The following is a 14,799-nucleotide window of genomic DNA, read 5'->3' as shown; positions in this document are numbered from 1 at the left end:
TTCAGTGGCATTTGTGCTGTTTTACACCAGCTGGGATTCTGTCCCTGAAAAAAAACACCCTGAAAAGCTCAAGGTACTTGCTGCAAAGCTCTTTTTTGATGTACTGCACATGCGGGAATGAAGCAGAAATGCAGAAGGATGTAAAGGAGATGATCAAAGGGACAGAAAGGACTGCAGCAAAGCTAAATGATGTATTTGTAGTGCTCTGCACTTCAGAGAATGAAAAGGAAATACTAGCTGTGGGCTGCTGTCAGAAAGATGTATTTTAAAAAGGAGAAGGGCTGATAACTACAAGAAATGCAATTGCCAGGGTGATTTGGCATTCAGTTTGGGTCTGAAAGATGGAAGTCGCTAACTACTAACCAGGTATATCATTAAAGTCTATCGTTACCCACTGCCTATGTTTTAGTTTTCTGGTTAAAACCAGGTGCCGAATAATGGGCTAACAGCCTTTAAAGCAGACAGCAGTTAATGGGAGGAAAGCCCACAGTGACCTGACCATGCACTTGTACTTGTGTTACAATCCCTGTTTAAAAAATAGACTTCTGCGTTTGTCCCAGTTGTACAGGATCTATGGTATCCTGAATTTCATGCAGTGTCCTAGAGTCCCCTGGGCTATACAAGACAGGGTTGAAAAAAAACTTCTGCAAGGCTCTTGAGACCACATAGAGAAAACAGACTTAGCTTTATTCATGGGCTTTACAATGGACGTTATACGTGGCTCTCCTCACAAGTTCTCAATCCATGCTATGACCATCAGTGTTGGTTAGCTGCTGTTCAACTTATTTGATTTGTCCAGCGTAGAGTTAAACATGATGAAGAAACACTGTATAGGAGAGCATCCTTTTGTAGCAAGCAGTAGCCTTATTTTGTGTCTCCAGCAGTTGGATCTGCGCTCAGTGATTTTATGGTAGAATGATTCTCCATAAAAATGACACCCAGAGAATGCAGGTTTTACATCTTCTGCAGTGGGTGATGGAGCTGACTGCTTTTCTTCACGTATGGCTGAGGCTGAAGTTGCTAAAAGAAGGGGGATGTTTGTAGCCTGAGGAAAGCAGAGTCAAGATCTTTGGGAACCTAATCTGCTCCTTCAGTTCAGGATACTTTCTGCCATTTCTTGAGTCATGGTCCCAGCCTGGGAGCCGATTACGCTGGTGGGTCATCAGGCAGCAGCAGGGGCATCCAGCATTTGTTGGCATGTGGGAGTTACCTGCTTGCTGTGTAGAGACTGCAGGGCACCAAAACTTCCGCATGCTGAGTTTGGCATGGTATCGGACGTGCTCTGCACAGCAATTGCCTGCGAGCACAGCACCAGCCTCGTGTGGTGTCTGGTGTGTGCCAGTACCTGCCTGTGGGTCTACGGGTAAAGCCTGCAGTGTTGATTTTCATCTGTAGTGCTATGAGCAGTGCTGCTGAGTCAGGAAGGGTTGAGAAAGCAGAAATGCTGTCAGGGTGTCTGCAAAGGTGCAATGAGTTTGGCTATTTATTGCCAGTCGTGTTGTCCAACACAGCCTGTTAATGTCTAGTGGAGCTTGGGTGCTCACGAGAGAGGGGCTTCGTCCTGGACTGAGTGGTTTTAGCCTGTGTGGGGAGCAGAGGGCTGGTGCTGGACTGCAAGCAGCACCTCATCCCACAGAAACCATGGTGGAGGAATTCGTTTGCAATTGCTGTAAGGAGAAAAAAAAGAAAAAATGAAAAATCTTGCTGTAGCAAATGGAAAATCTGTCACTGGTCTAGGCTTACTATTCCTGTTTATTCCTGTTCCTTGCCTTGGTGTTTCTATTTAAGGAAATAAAAATATTTGGCGCCTGAGATAAGCATCCATTTATAATATTCTTGCAAAAGAGTTATGCATTTCCAACTTTTCAAGGCATTACCCATAAAAATCAAGTTAAATAAATATACAAAAGGGAAACAACACTGTTCTCTATGGGAAATAATTTCACTGGAAAATAGAAGATCATGCAACTGTCAAACTACTCTACATCAGCCAATTTGAAAAATTCTTGAAATTCTTCCTCTTTAATAGCTTGAGAAGAAATAATTTTATGAGAGTGAGGGAGAGATGAACTGTAAGTAAGCTTTTTGAAAAGGCTGCATTCAGAAACTCATTCTAGTCTGTCAACCTAATTTAACAGAATTTCATCTTCACATGTGGATATAAAATATAAATATGTAATGTAAAAAGTGGGGATGGAACCCAGCTATTAGATAATTCAGGTTGTTATCTGTGTTTGCATTAATTCCCTGATCTTTTATTAAATGTTTATCCATTCTGCTGCATAACATTAATTTGAAGAGGGGTTTGCTGTTTGAGAGGAGACAAGAAATAAACACAAGACTTTCCTCAAGGTCAGTGTCCAATGGCCATAAATGGAAATATCTTGATTTTTTTTTTTATTTCAAAATGCACATTGCACACATCATGCATATTTGCACAACTTCAGCACTGTGTGTATCTTCAAGGCAAAGCTCAGGAGCCGCAGGGGGGTTGGGCCAGTGGGTCAAATATATGAGCAGCGGTTACGTACAAATGACTAAATACAAAGCGATCTCTCTTTTTATGACAATGGCGAGTGTCTCAGAAGTCCAGTGATTATCATGGATGAACTGAGCATGATTTTCAGATATTTCTATCCTTCTAGTGTACTAAAGAGACACAACTGTTGATAACAAGTTAATCCCTGCCTTCTGTTTGTGTATGGTGTGATGCTTCTGTTATCACTGCTGGGGTGGAAATAGGTTTATGGGTGCTGACAGCTGCCACATGCTTCTCAAGTAAGAGGCGGCAGGACTTTCCAGGACCAAAAAGAGGAAGCTTGGTCCCTTCCAATGGGAACAAGCCCAGTCCTGGCCCAGGCTCATCCCTGTCCTCAGAAGCATGTCAGCAAGGTGAGAGAGGGCAGGTAAGAGCCACTGCAAGAAGTAGGGATGGAAGCAGGCAGGAAAGGAGGAATTACAGATACTTGTACAGGCAAAAAGTTTAAGAGTCCCAAAACTGGCCTGATCCTTCTCCGTACATTTCAGTTTAACGTCTGTTTATATGTAAAGGATTGGTGCAGTTTCACTTAAGCAGAAAAGTATTTCAAATAAGAGAGTTTAAACTCTTTTGATTTACATATTGCAATACAGATACACTTTGCTTTATTTAAAAAAAAATAGAACACAGTGTTCTCTTTATATAACCTCCGAATTTTATTTGAAAGGCCAGGGACTCTCACAGATACCCAGTGCAGTTAAAGAGTAGGAGGAAAACAAGCTGTGCAAAAAACACAAGTTGCTATAAAGAGTGCTAGGAAAGTGGTGGTGTGTCCACTCATGACCCCTTGTTTTGTATCTGTGCTAAGGTCTGAAAGGGATCTAGAGACACCTTATCCGACTGTACCAATGTAAGTCATGACTTAAGCTTGTCTATCCTGTTCTTAAAACTCATCATTGATGAAGAATCTACCATCACCCATAGCTTTAATATCATTTCTCTTACAGGTTTTTCTGCTCTCTAGCCTGGTTCTCGCTGCAGATTAGAGCCGTTGCTTTGGTTGTATCCACTACAGACATGGAGGACAGGTTGTTCTCCTCTTTGCAACAGCCTCGTGCAAACTTGAGAGTTTAACTCTGCACCAATGATCTTCCCTCGTTCAGCTAAACAGTGTCAATTTGTTTAGGTTTTCCTCCTAAGTTTTGTAGGCTCCTATGTTGAGTAGATTGCCTTTTGCTATGGTCTGTGCACCTCTCTCTGGATAAGAAGTACACAAACATCTCAGCGCATCAGCTGACCAGCATGGATTGCTACTACACTTGTCTTGCAGACTATATTACTCTCTATATCATAATGTGATCTTAGCCTGATCCTTTTCTGCAGAACTGCTGTCTATGCAACTGTTTCCATTTTATATTTCTTCAGTTGGCTATTCCTGCCAAGTATGGGATTTTACCTTTGTCTTAATTGAGTTACCTCTTTTTTTTTTATTTCCCCCACCCCTTATTGTTTCTCCAGCTTGTCACGAACATTTTGAATTCTAATCCTTCCCCACAGTGTATTTACAGCCCTTCCAGCTTGGTGTCAGCTGTGAATTTAATCAGTTTACTTTTTGTTCTGTCATCCGAGTCATTAACAGAAGGGCTGAATAAAACCAAATCACAGACAAACTTCTGCACCCAAGGCAGGCTGTCCTCCCTATTGGGAACTGACTGGTTTTCAGACTGGGTGCAGATTTCCCATCATCTCTGTACCGGCTTTATAGGAGTGTGATCAAGACCATTTTTTTTCCCAGTTTGTGAGTAAGAATGTTATGTGAGATAGTAGTTAAGATATTTAGTGAAGTAAGTAAAGTTACGATAAACATCTACTCCTTCTCTATTATGCAAGACTTGCTATTCTCTCGTAGAAAGAAAATAAAAAGTTCCTGATGTCTTTTATTTATTTCCCTTTCAGGTGAATGCAAAAAGTTTGCCTCTTTTAGTGGTTTTTCTGTAGCTGTGACTCCTGGATTGAACCTCACCCGAATCCTCAGACTTCATAGGAACCAAAATAATTTACTGGCCCTATCTCAGTGCATTGCCGTTATTCTCATGGGAGAGGCAAACTGTCTTTAAACTGCTGCCTGTGCCTGACACTAAGTGGTGTCTGAAACTGTAAGCATCCAAAAACTAATGAAAAGCCACCTTTTATGTGCACATCCCCACATTGCTATATCTCCCTTCTGCCAAAAGAGTTAATTGGACCTGTTGTATTTTAACATTACATCAGCTACGGAAGCAAAGATGACTTTAATTCATGCTAACTAGACTAACTATATTTCCAAAGGTTCACATTTCTGACTTTCTTAATTCTTGCAAGCAGCACCTGTTTGTAAAACTCTCCCAGTTGGTCCATGTTCCCCACCACCTTCGTTACAATTGCCAATATCATAAGGCACATCTCCCCCAAACCAGGAAAGCTATGCTCATTCCTAAGTTTGTATTTTAATGTAGAGTCGCGTGTGCATGTCAAGTTACTAAAATGAAAAATTATGAGGTTTTATTTACAAACTCAGGAAGATCTTGGTACTCCCATGCCACAGACAAGAAGCCTCCGATTAGCACTTACATTCTTGCTGACACATGCAGGCACCAAAGGCTCTGCTTTGCCCAAGAGCAAGCCAGAGCTCAGCAGAAGCTGTGGGCAATCATGTTTTATGAAGAAAAAGGCCCACCTGGTTTTGAGAAGAGCTCAACTGCAAATGTTGTATGAGGAGGCAGGTACCATTGACCAGCAGCTATGAAAGGAAACAGCCCTGGGGTTTTGCTGGAGTCAACACTCAGAAGCATCTGGGAAGCTCTTGAGGAGGTTCCTTGTCCTTGAATGGTGCAGGAGAGCAGGTTGAGTTCCTGGAGGCTTTCTCAAAGCAGGTATTTTACCATGGGTGTTGTGGTATGCTGCTATATACATATAAAAAAAATATGGCTTACTGTTGTATACCCATCTCCTTCAAAAATTTTATGTAGTAGTTTCAGTAGGCCTGAACCTCTGAGTCCTTTTCAAAGCAGTTTGTGGTTAAAAACATTGTATTTGTATCTTTTAGAACAGCAGAAAAAGAAAAAAAATGCACTATTTTCGTAGAATAAAAACTGTTTTCGTGGTAAAGTGGCTCCCCATCTTTTTAGCCATATATATTCTAGCAGGCTGATTTTTGTAAACATAACTGAAACCCTGGGAGACTAATGAAGTTTAACAATGTGTGTTAATTACATCCACTTTTGTTGTCTCAGCAAAAACACGGGATCCTAAATCCTCCATTTACAATCTGAAATTTCAGAGGTTCCAGCCCCTCATCTGACCTTAACATCTCTTAATTTCATGCAGCTTTTGTAAGCCTGTGCACATATTTAAGTTCCCCTGTGGAGAATGGTTTTGGAGATCAGATGTTCAGGGATTAGGAACACAAGAGTTTTTTAACCTTGTTTAAAATCATTTTGACATTTTAGTGTAAATCATTAAGATTGTTTTCTTGAACTGTCAAATGGGCTACAGTATGGGTGAACCATTTTTGGGAAAATTAAATAAAAACATTTTAATTTCTAATTTACTTTAAGGATTTTAATGTAAATATTTTGCACACTCTGAAGCTTCTATCTGAGGTAAATATTTTCCCCTGAATTTGTCCACTGGGAAGATTAATTAAAATCAGGGGTCATCCTGATCCAAGTAGGATGGTCACTTCTATCTGAAGATGCTCTTAGTATCACTTATATTTGCTTTCTTGTTTTGTTTTGTTTTTTTGTTTTTTTTTTTTTAATTTTAACTGTGCAGTGGAACAAAGTTTCCCCAAGGGGTGCCAGGTTTTAGGATCTCTGCAGAGATGCAGCGTGGTTCTGTGGATTCTCATTTCAGACCAGGTGAATCCCATTAGTTCCAACCCAGCAGCACAAAGGATTCGAGCATCTCTGAAGCCGGGTGTTTGGCTCCAGAAAAACAGAGGATAGATAGGAGGCAAAACACATGAAGGGACTATGTTTTTACCAGCTTCGATGTATGCATTAATAGGCAAAACTGAGAATGCCACCTGCTTACAAAAAGGTTTTCAACTCGCAGGGCATGGAGTTCTTAATAGTGTTCCATTAGACATAATGAGATATGCTGGTGCAGATTTCTCCCATGAAGTTAGTACACATTTTTACAAAATAAGGCTCCTGCTGGGGTGTGCTATGAATGTGGAGTCTTTCAGTTCCAGTTAAATAGGATAACCAGCTGTTTTCCAGGGCACGTGGAGAAATCCTTGGATTGGTTGCTGTTCCTACTCTCAGCATTAGGATGCCTGCAAAAAAAGAATAAAAACACAGAAATATTTTACTGTGGCCTTCCTGAAGGGAAAACAATCCTTTGAATGCATCAGAATTTTTTCTAATAGATGCAGAAAAAAAAAAAAAGGAGAAAAATCCATTTTCTTTGTCCTATTTTATTACAAACTTTCCTTTCATCTTTAGCCTCCAGGTTCCCCTCCCATGAGTTGTCATCTGTTTTGTCACTTGCAAGACTTTATTCCCAAAACCTGCAGATGTTATTAAAACTGAGGATTATAAGGTTATGTAGTACGTGGTAGAAGCCAGATACAGATTGAATGTTTTTATTAGAGGATTACCAAATTTTGTTAACAGAAGTGCGCCTGAGTAATTCCACTGGAAGCTCTGCTGTGCTTGTTATGAAACATCTGATCCTGAAGCAGATACAGAGCTGCACATTAGCAAGGTCCAGTTCTCTAACCATGCCAAGGACAGGTCACATTTGTGATGTGTGAAGCTGGGTCATTGCAAACGATGTATAATGGTTTCACTGGAAAAAGTGTAGTGGTCATGCCAGAAAGTATCTCACCTACCACAAAACCCCAAATACTGCAAATACCAAAACAAATGTCTTGTTCACTTCAGAATGCTTTTCCACTGCTGGCATACATTATAGGTAACAAAATAAAATCAGCATATAATGTATGTGCTTCAATGTTAGTTTTAAATATAGTGAAAATATCTAATACTTTTTGTACCTTTTTATAACTCGCATATCCCTAAGTACATGACACTAGGCCCTTAAGCAAACTTGTTGCTCCTAAGGTATGAGATTATGATGACGTATAACTAACTCTCTTAATGTCACTACATTGGTGTGTTTGTGAGTGACGGGCTAACTGAAGCTAGTGAACCTAAAGCAGGAAATTAGAGAACATCAACCTAAAAAAATTCCCACAATCTGACCTTAGAGCCACCATTTTCTCACAGTGATGAACTTTTCTAAGGCCTTTTCAAGAGCTACTGAGGAGGTAATTTCTACAGGTTCTTCATTTAAGAGGAGGGTAAGTCAAGAAATTTCCAGAAGCTTCTAGCATTTTGCATGATGAATTGTACCCTGCGGTAGTGGGTTAACCCCAGTGGGCAGCTCAGACCCACCCAGCTGCTTACTCGCTCGCTCACTCCCTCCCAACAGGACAGGAGAGAGAATTGGAAGGGCAAAAGCAGGAAAACTCATGGATTGAAATAAAGACAGTTTAATATAGTGATGGGGAGAGGTGAGAATTTTTTTTTAAAAAAAGAAAAGGTGACAAAGACAAGGTGTGATGGAAAAAGCAATCACTCCCCACCAGCAGACCAGTGCCCAGCAGTCCCTGAGTAATGGCAAGTTTGGAAAAGCGTTGGTCCCTAGGTTTATTGCTGAGCATGACGTCATATGGTATGGAATATCCCTTTGGTCAGTTGGGGTCAGCTGTCCTAGCTGTGTCCCCTCCCAACCTCTTGCCCACCCCGAGGCTACTTGCTGCTGGGGCAGTGTGAGAAGTGGAGAAGACCTTGACTCTGTGCAAGCACTGCTCAGCAATAACTAAAACATCCCTGTATTATCAACACTGTTTTGGTCACAAATCCAAACCACAGAACTGTATGAGCTATTAAGAAGAAAATTAACTCCATCCCAGCCAGACCCAGTACACCTGCAAGGCTGGATGCTGGCATAGTCCTGTACTGGAAGAGAAAAGAGGAAACAGGTTTGTAAGTCACAGCTAATATAGTTTGCAATTCCAAGAGGAAATTGAAAGGTATTGAATAAGGACTTTGTTTTGTACTTCCAGGTACACCTTTCCTTCTGCTACAGGGCTGAATTACCACTGAATTATCATACAGTCCACCTGATTTGTCTAGGCAGACTCCTAATCGCTTAATAAATCACTTGAAAAGTTATTTGGTAGAGTGGCAAATTATTAACTGGCTGGAGATCCAGCAAGCAGCAGCTGTTTCATACTAGAAACTTGAGTGGGAGAACTGGCCCATGAACACCTGTGTTCAGTGCCAGAATCATGGTTTTTTCCTAAGTTTTAAAGTTATTTCCCACTTGTATCCACAGGGAAAGGAAAAATTTGTGTCCATGTATATAATTTTAAAGTGTAATTAGTGGCATAAAGGAACTTTTGGTATTTATGCTATATTTATGTATTTCCTAGCTGTGAATTAGTCATACAGATCCTGTTCCACTCTGAATTTATTCATCAGTTTGAATTCTTGTGGTTATTCAGTTTATTAAAATCCAGTTGTATGTTTCTGCAGGAAGGATGAGTATCTTTTGCCTTGATTATGGATATTTACTCATGTTTCTGACTAGATCTAAGATGACACAATAGGATTCTTAGTTTATCTTTTGATTTAATGCATAATTTTTAATTTCAAGATTGTTCTCACAATATCCAACTGGGTGAGGATTTTAAAATCAGCTTTGGGAGAGTTCAGCTAGAATTTCACTATGAAATTCAGATTTTAAAAAACATCACACCAAAAACTAAATCTCACTGTAAGGCAGAATAAAGGATGCACACTATATGTAATTCTCAGTTACATAATGCCTCATTATAGCCATGTAGTCTCATTTTTCAGACAACAGAAGAGAAACGCTGTGTTCTGAACACTTCTGGTGTGGTGTGTCTACACAGTTTGATAACTGCTGTATGTATCTTCATCAGAGAATATTGTCACATCACAACAGGAAATATGGTCCTAAGATTAAAAGGCAGATTCGAACTCCGGATGCATTTTAATCAGTGTCTTTCTCTTGACATGGAATAAGTCGTCTAACCTCCTCTTACCTCCAATTTGCCCCTCTTCAAAATGTTGATAACAATGACTCACTTCCTCATGGGGGTACTTTGAGGCTTAGATGTAGTCTGAGAAGTTGTTTCTGACCCTGAGAAAATTGATGTCAAAAATTGCAATATTGGAATACTAATCTTTCAAGGCTTAGATAAATAATTGTCTGCAAATGAAAAGCTATTTTCTCTGCAATTTTTTGGCCTCCTCTATAATATTCCTTGAATTAGTAGAGTCCAAACTTAATACAGACAACAGAGGAGATAGTGGACACTGCTTGCTTAAGTAAACAACTGCCAGAGCCCAAATTATTAGTAAATACCAAGGCTTCATTTAGGTTGAATAACACTGCAATCCAACAAATAAATGAGCCATCAAGTTTGAATTTATGTAGCATACGAAACACATTAAAGCCATCTGACCATGACAAAGGCCTTTTCTGCTGTGAATAATGAGGCCAACACATTATAATATCCTTTAGATGAGACATTAAACCCAAGGTCCTTTCTGTTTGTCTCTGGTGGCTGTCCAGGTGGAAGTTAAAGACTCCATGGCATTTTACTAAAACCACAGAAAATCTCTGGCCCTCAATGGTATTGCTTTTCCTGTACATAAATAAAATAAATTAAAAAATTAGAATAGCCAAGTCTGTGTATGAGTTGAACAGCATCAAGCAAAATGTCAGTTTTCCTATTCGTGAGGACAATGGGGAAAGTTCTCTTGTTTTAATGAGAGCAAGGTCAGTGTCCCTTGTATGAATGTAAGACTTTGGAAGTCCTTTGGGATTTTGAGAATGTAAAGCACAGAAAAATGCTTCGTTCTAATCCTTAAGAAAAATTGTGGTAAGGAAGAACAAATCATATATGATATGTTTGTATGTGTCTATGCTTGCATAACTAGACATGCACATTTCCAGACATGCGTAATTTCCAAGAAGAAACACCTTGGAGACAAACAGAAAATAATTATGTCAGGAAAAATTTCTTACCTTAGCCTGTACATGTGTGATTCACTTCAGGAAGTCCATCTCAGTTTTCAGCTTCTTTCGTATAATCCTAATGATTTGGTATCACTTGAGATATTCTAGCTCTACCTTTAGTTTGATATGAGCCTCACTGAATGTTTATCTGCCGAATGAAAACCAGGCTCTTGTTCACTGAGCCTGCATCTTAGTTGCATAGTTTCACACTAAAGTTTCTTAGCATTAGACTCTCATAAGGGTATGGCACAAGAGGTTGTGTGAAAGGGAAATTTCACAGTCCTTTCATAGGTGTAGATCTACTATCTTATTGTTATCAAACTGACTGGACTCGATCATTTGAATTTAAAGGAATTAAAGAGAGGATTAAAGAACAGCCCACTTGAAAGAAACGGAAGAATCACACTAAAGCTGAACCCCCTTAGCAGCAGAGATAATAAAGCCTTTCATAAAGAACTGACTGATGAATCTGGGCATCTTTCAATTTTCTGAATAATGAGCCAGTTCTTCCCTCTTGCCGAGAAACATATGGGATGTGAGGAAATCAGCTGGAAACCCAGCCATGTCTGTCCCATTTGCCATCCTTCCTGCTAGAGGCAGGGAAACTGGTGCCTTATGAAGAAAGATGGTTTGAGGGAAACCTTAGTATTCAGTTAAAACAAGTTCAGTCTTTGTGAGTCTTATGGCCCTTGATGTCTGCTCCCCTTTTATCAACAGGAATGCCACAGAAAGCCGAGGTGCTTGTTCAACAGAGATTAATGCTGGCTGGGCTGAGGAATCCATTCTGCTTTCTTTTTTTAATGTGTATCTGCTTGAAATTCCTGACACGATGGAAATGTCCCACAGGTCATACCTTTCGGGTCCTTGTATCTGAGAAAGGCACTTTCCAAGAGAGGTGGAGGTAGCAATAGGAGAGCAATGTAAATATCTATCCATGACACACCTTAATATTGATTTAATTTACTTTCGTTAGAGCAATGTAAATATCTATCCATGACACACCTTAATATTGATTTCATTTACTTTCATTTCATTCATCCCCACATTAGGGATAGGAAGTTCTAGTAATGAGGACTGAAAACACATGCTGGCTTTGATTTTTTTTCTTTTATTTCCTTTTTTTTTTTTTCTTTTCCAGAAGTTGTTAAAAACCATGCTTTAAATGTATTTAATGACTCTTTAAAGATGTAGGTTCTTTGTGGGCTTTATTTTCAAAGTGCTAAAACCTTAGTAGCATAGACCACCTCATGCAGGCAAGATGAACGTTGCTGAAACAACAAAGGGAGGCTATGACACAGGACCAGTCTGAATGGGCTCCAGCAGTCTCGTCCCCCACACTGCAGAGCAGTCTAAGCTTTCCTTAGGTATGGGTTTGAGAGTAAGGTGTGAGCCACATCCTAGGCATGTCCAAGGTTGATGCTGTGGATGGCAACTGCTGAAGGCCCTGACTGTGGAGCCAGGATGGCTCAGCTCCAAACACCTGATGAGGCCCCTGTTTCCATACTGGGCTGACACTTGGGGGATGCGTGTACCATATGACAGTACAGTCTGGTGTGATGCACAGAACCTGGGTCATGGCAGAAGGAATGGCCACAAAGCTGTGCAGCTGACCCTGTCCCTAACATTCATCACATGACTCCATTTCATCCTGTGACATGAAAGCCTCAAAAGGTTAAAAAACGTTCCAGATTTTCCTATCATCAGCATAAACTATGTGTGCTATCCATGTTACTTGTCTAATTGAAAAGACATTTAAATATCAAACAGATCTTTAAACCATGTCTTTTATTTCATGGCAATAATTAAAGATGCTATTTTAATCAAGGGGCCAGATTCAGGCCATGCTTTGTGACAGCCATTTTGCACAAGGTAACCGCAAGACTTGAAAGTAGCGTAAGTAGTCTTCAAGGCAACAAGTGGAGATTTCTTTGTTGTGGATCTCTTCTAGATGGACACAGAAAAGAATTTGCCCCTTCAAATTTAGCTCTCTAACTTCTAAAAGAAAATGTTTCAGTGATCTGAAAATTTTGTTTAATCTTCTGTGTGATCTGCTTTGGTATCATTGTGTACCCTTCCACAAATTACCTACACAGCTTTATTCTATACCTTAAAATATTTTCAATATGCTCAACTCAACCAGAGTTTTTTAAAAGTTACTGATTCCTAACCTTCCTTTTTGCCTCTTTACTGGCTGTCCAAAAGAATGGAGGCAGGGTGCTCACAACATAGGGTCTGTGATATATGACTGGATTATTTGGACTCCATCCAGCGGAGGGCAGTGATAGACATCTGCCCAAAGAGCAATTAATTGCAACGTATTTGGAGAGACAAAATAATGCAATTGTGATTTTCCACCTCCAGAAGGGGTTTGTGTTAAGAGTAGGGTTGTTGCTTATTGTGGATTTTTTCAGCTGTTTTACTCTCAGTTTTCAAGAATTAAGAAAAAAAAAAGTTGCAAAATGTTTTACCATATAACACAGACAGCAATATGTAGAAGTAATTAATAGGGACATTTGAAGGGAAAACAGGGTCTCACCATTAGTCCCTACTAAAATGCATCGGAGTTGATGAATTATTTTAATGGGACAGAATGACAAAAAAGGGACTGTTTCACCTAAGCAGGGACAGCTGGTCCCTATGACAAGGATACATTGCTGTCTTGTGGAGTCTGCCAGCCAGCAAGGCTGAAATAATAGCACTGAGAGAGGTGTGAACACTCCCCGTTCACCTTAATTGAGAGCTAATATGAAGTCTAATTATGAACACTTTGTATTAACTGCTTCATGTCTGAAGGCAGAGGTCTGATCAGCAGCCCTCCATCATGTCCAGGGAAGATCTGCTTTGATTTTCCAGACAGTTATACATCCCGATGCCATGATGCCAGCTGTGCCAAACCATATCCAATTACCAACTGTCTCTACCAGAGGCTTTTGATCCTATTTCTGTTCCTGGGCAATGGGAGCATGGGACAAAATTTCCACCTGGGGACCAAACTGCATGTTTCTGAAAAGCAGAACTTCTCCCTCACCACAGCCTGGAGGGCCAGGTGGCAGCTCTCCAGGACCTTTACAGGCTGTACCTGTGCAGAAATCCCTCCTTGCTGCAAAGCATGCTGTGCACAGCAGCCTGAGGAGCGAGGTTCATCCTGCTGCCCACGGCCGCCCTCACACCACTGCCAGGGAGAGCCACCGGCATCACGGGCTGGAGGTGCAGGCACAGACCACACTGACCGAACCATCTGCCAGGATTCAAAGCACGACAGGTGGGATTAAAGGATTTAGGCGACTAACTGCAGAATTTAGTTTCATACAAAGTGTTTGTGTGAGGGGAAGAGAGAGAAGGATTAACTTAACTGCCAGAGATTTCTCCAATTATATGAAAGGTGGTTGTAAAATGACTATTTAATCTTGCATCTCACCTGCTTCTGAGAACAAAAGTGCTTAAATTTAAAAATGCCAACTAGATGGGGACAAGATGGCTCAGGGGACTGAGACTAAGGCTGCTGGGGCTTCATTTGTAAGTCACACAACCGAGGCTAGTGAAGAATGCAAGGCACTGACCATTTGCTGGCTTTTGTGGACTGTGTTAAATCAGACTGAATTCCAAAAGAATTAAAGACCTGATCCTACTTCCACTTAAAACAGTGGTCCAAGATTGAGGCTTAAGTACCAAATTGCAAATCCATAGTGCTACTTCTAGCAACTGTTCTGGCAAGTGGTGCAGCGAAGGCAAAGGCGAGTGGGCTCTGAAGAGCGGGTGCTCGGTGTTGCCTGCTGAACCAGACTAAGCAGCACTGTCACAGGAGTGCTGGGCTCATCCTGATGCTCAGGTTTGAAAGGAAAAGGTAGCGAGTATCTGCTATCTCCCATCAGTATTAAAAAAACCACAACAGAACAAACCTACATGGGAGGGAGGGGAAGGAAAAGGAGGATAGAAAACAAGCTAAGAAAAAACAGAAGAACAAACATAAACAGAAAACCCATGCCAAAAACAAAGCCTTTGGTCCCCTGATCAAAACAACTTTGATCAATGCATCTATTCTCAGAAGCACCTTATTTTAGAAAGCAGCTAGCTAGCTGCTTTCTAACAAATAAAGAATTGCTCTGTGGTTTCTTTCTAAAGCTTAAATGCAGCTTTCCAGAGTAAGATGAAAAGCTAATTTTCTTGAAGTTTAACATATTTGTGTAAGCATGTCAGGTGAAATAAATGACATTGATATT

This window comes from Strix uralensis, chromosome 4 (assembly GCF_047716275.1).
Source record: "Strix uralensis isolate ZFMK-TIS-50842 chromosome 4, bStrUra1, whole genome shotgun sequence".
NCBI lineage: Eukaryota > Metazoa > Chordata > Aves > Strigiformes > Strigidae > Strix > Strix uralensis.
Note: the sequence above shows the minus strand (reverse complement) of the source record.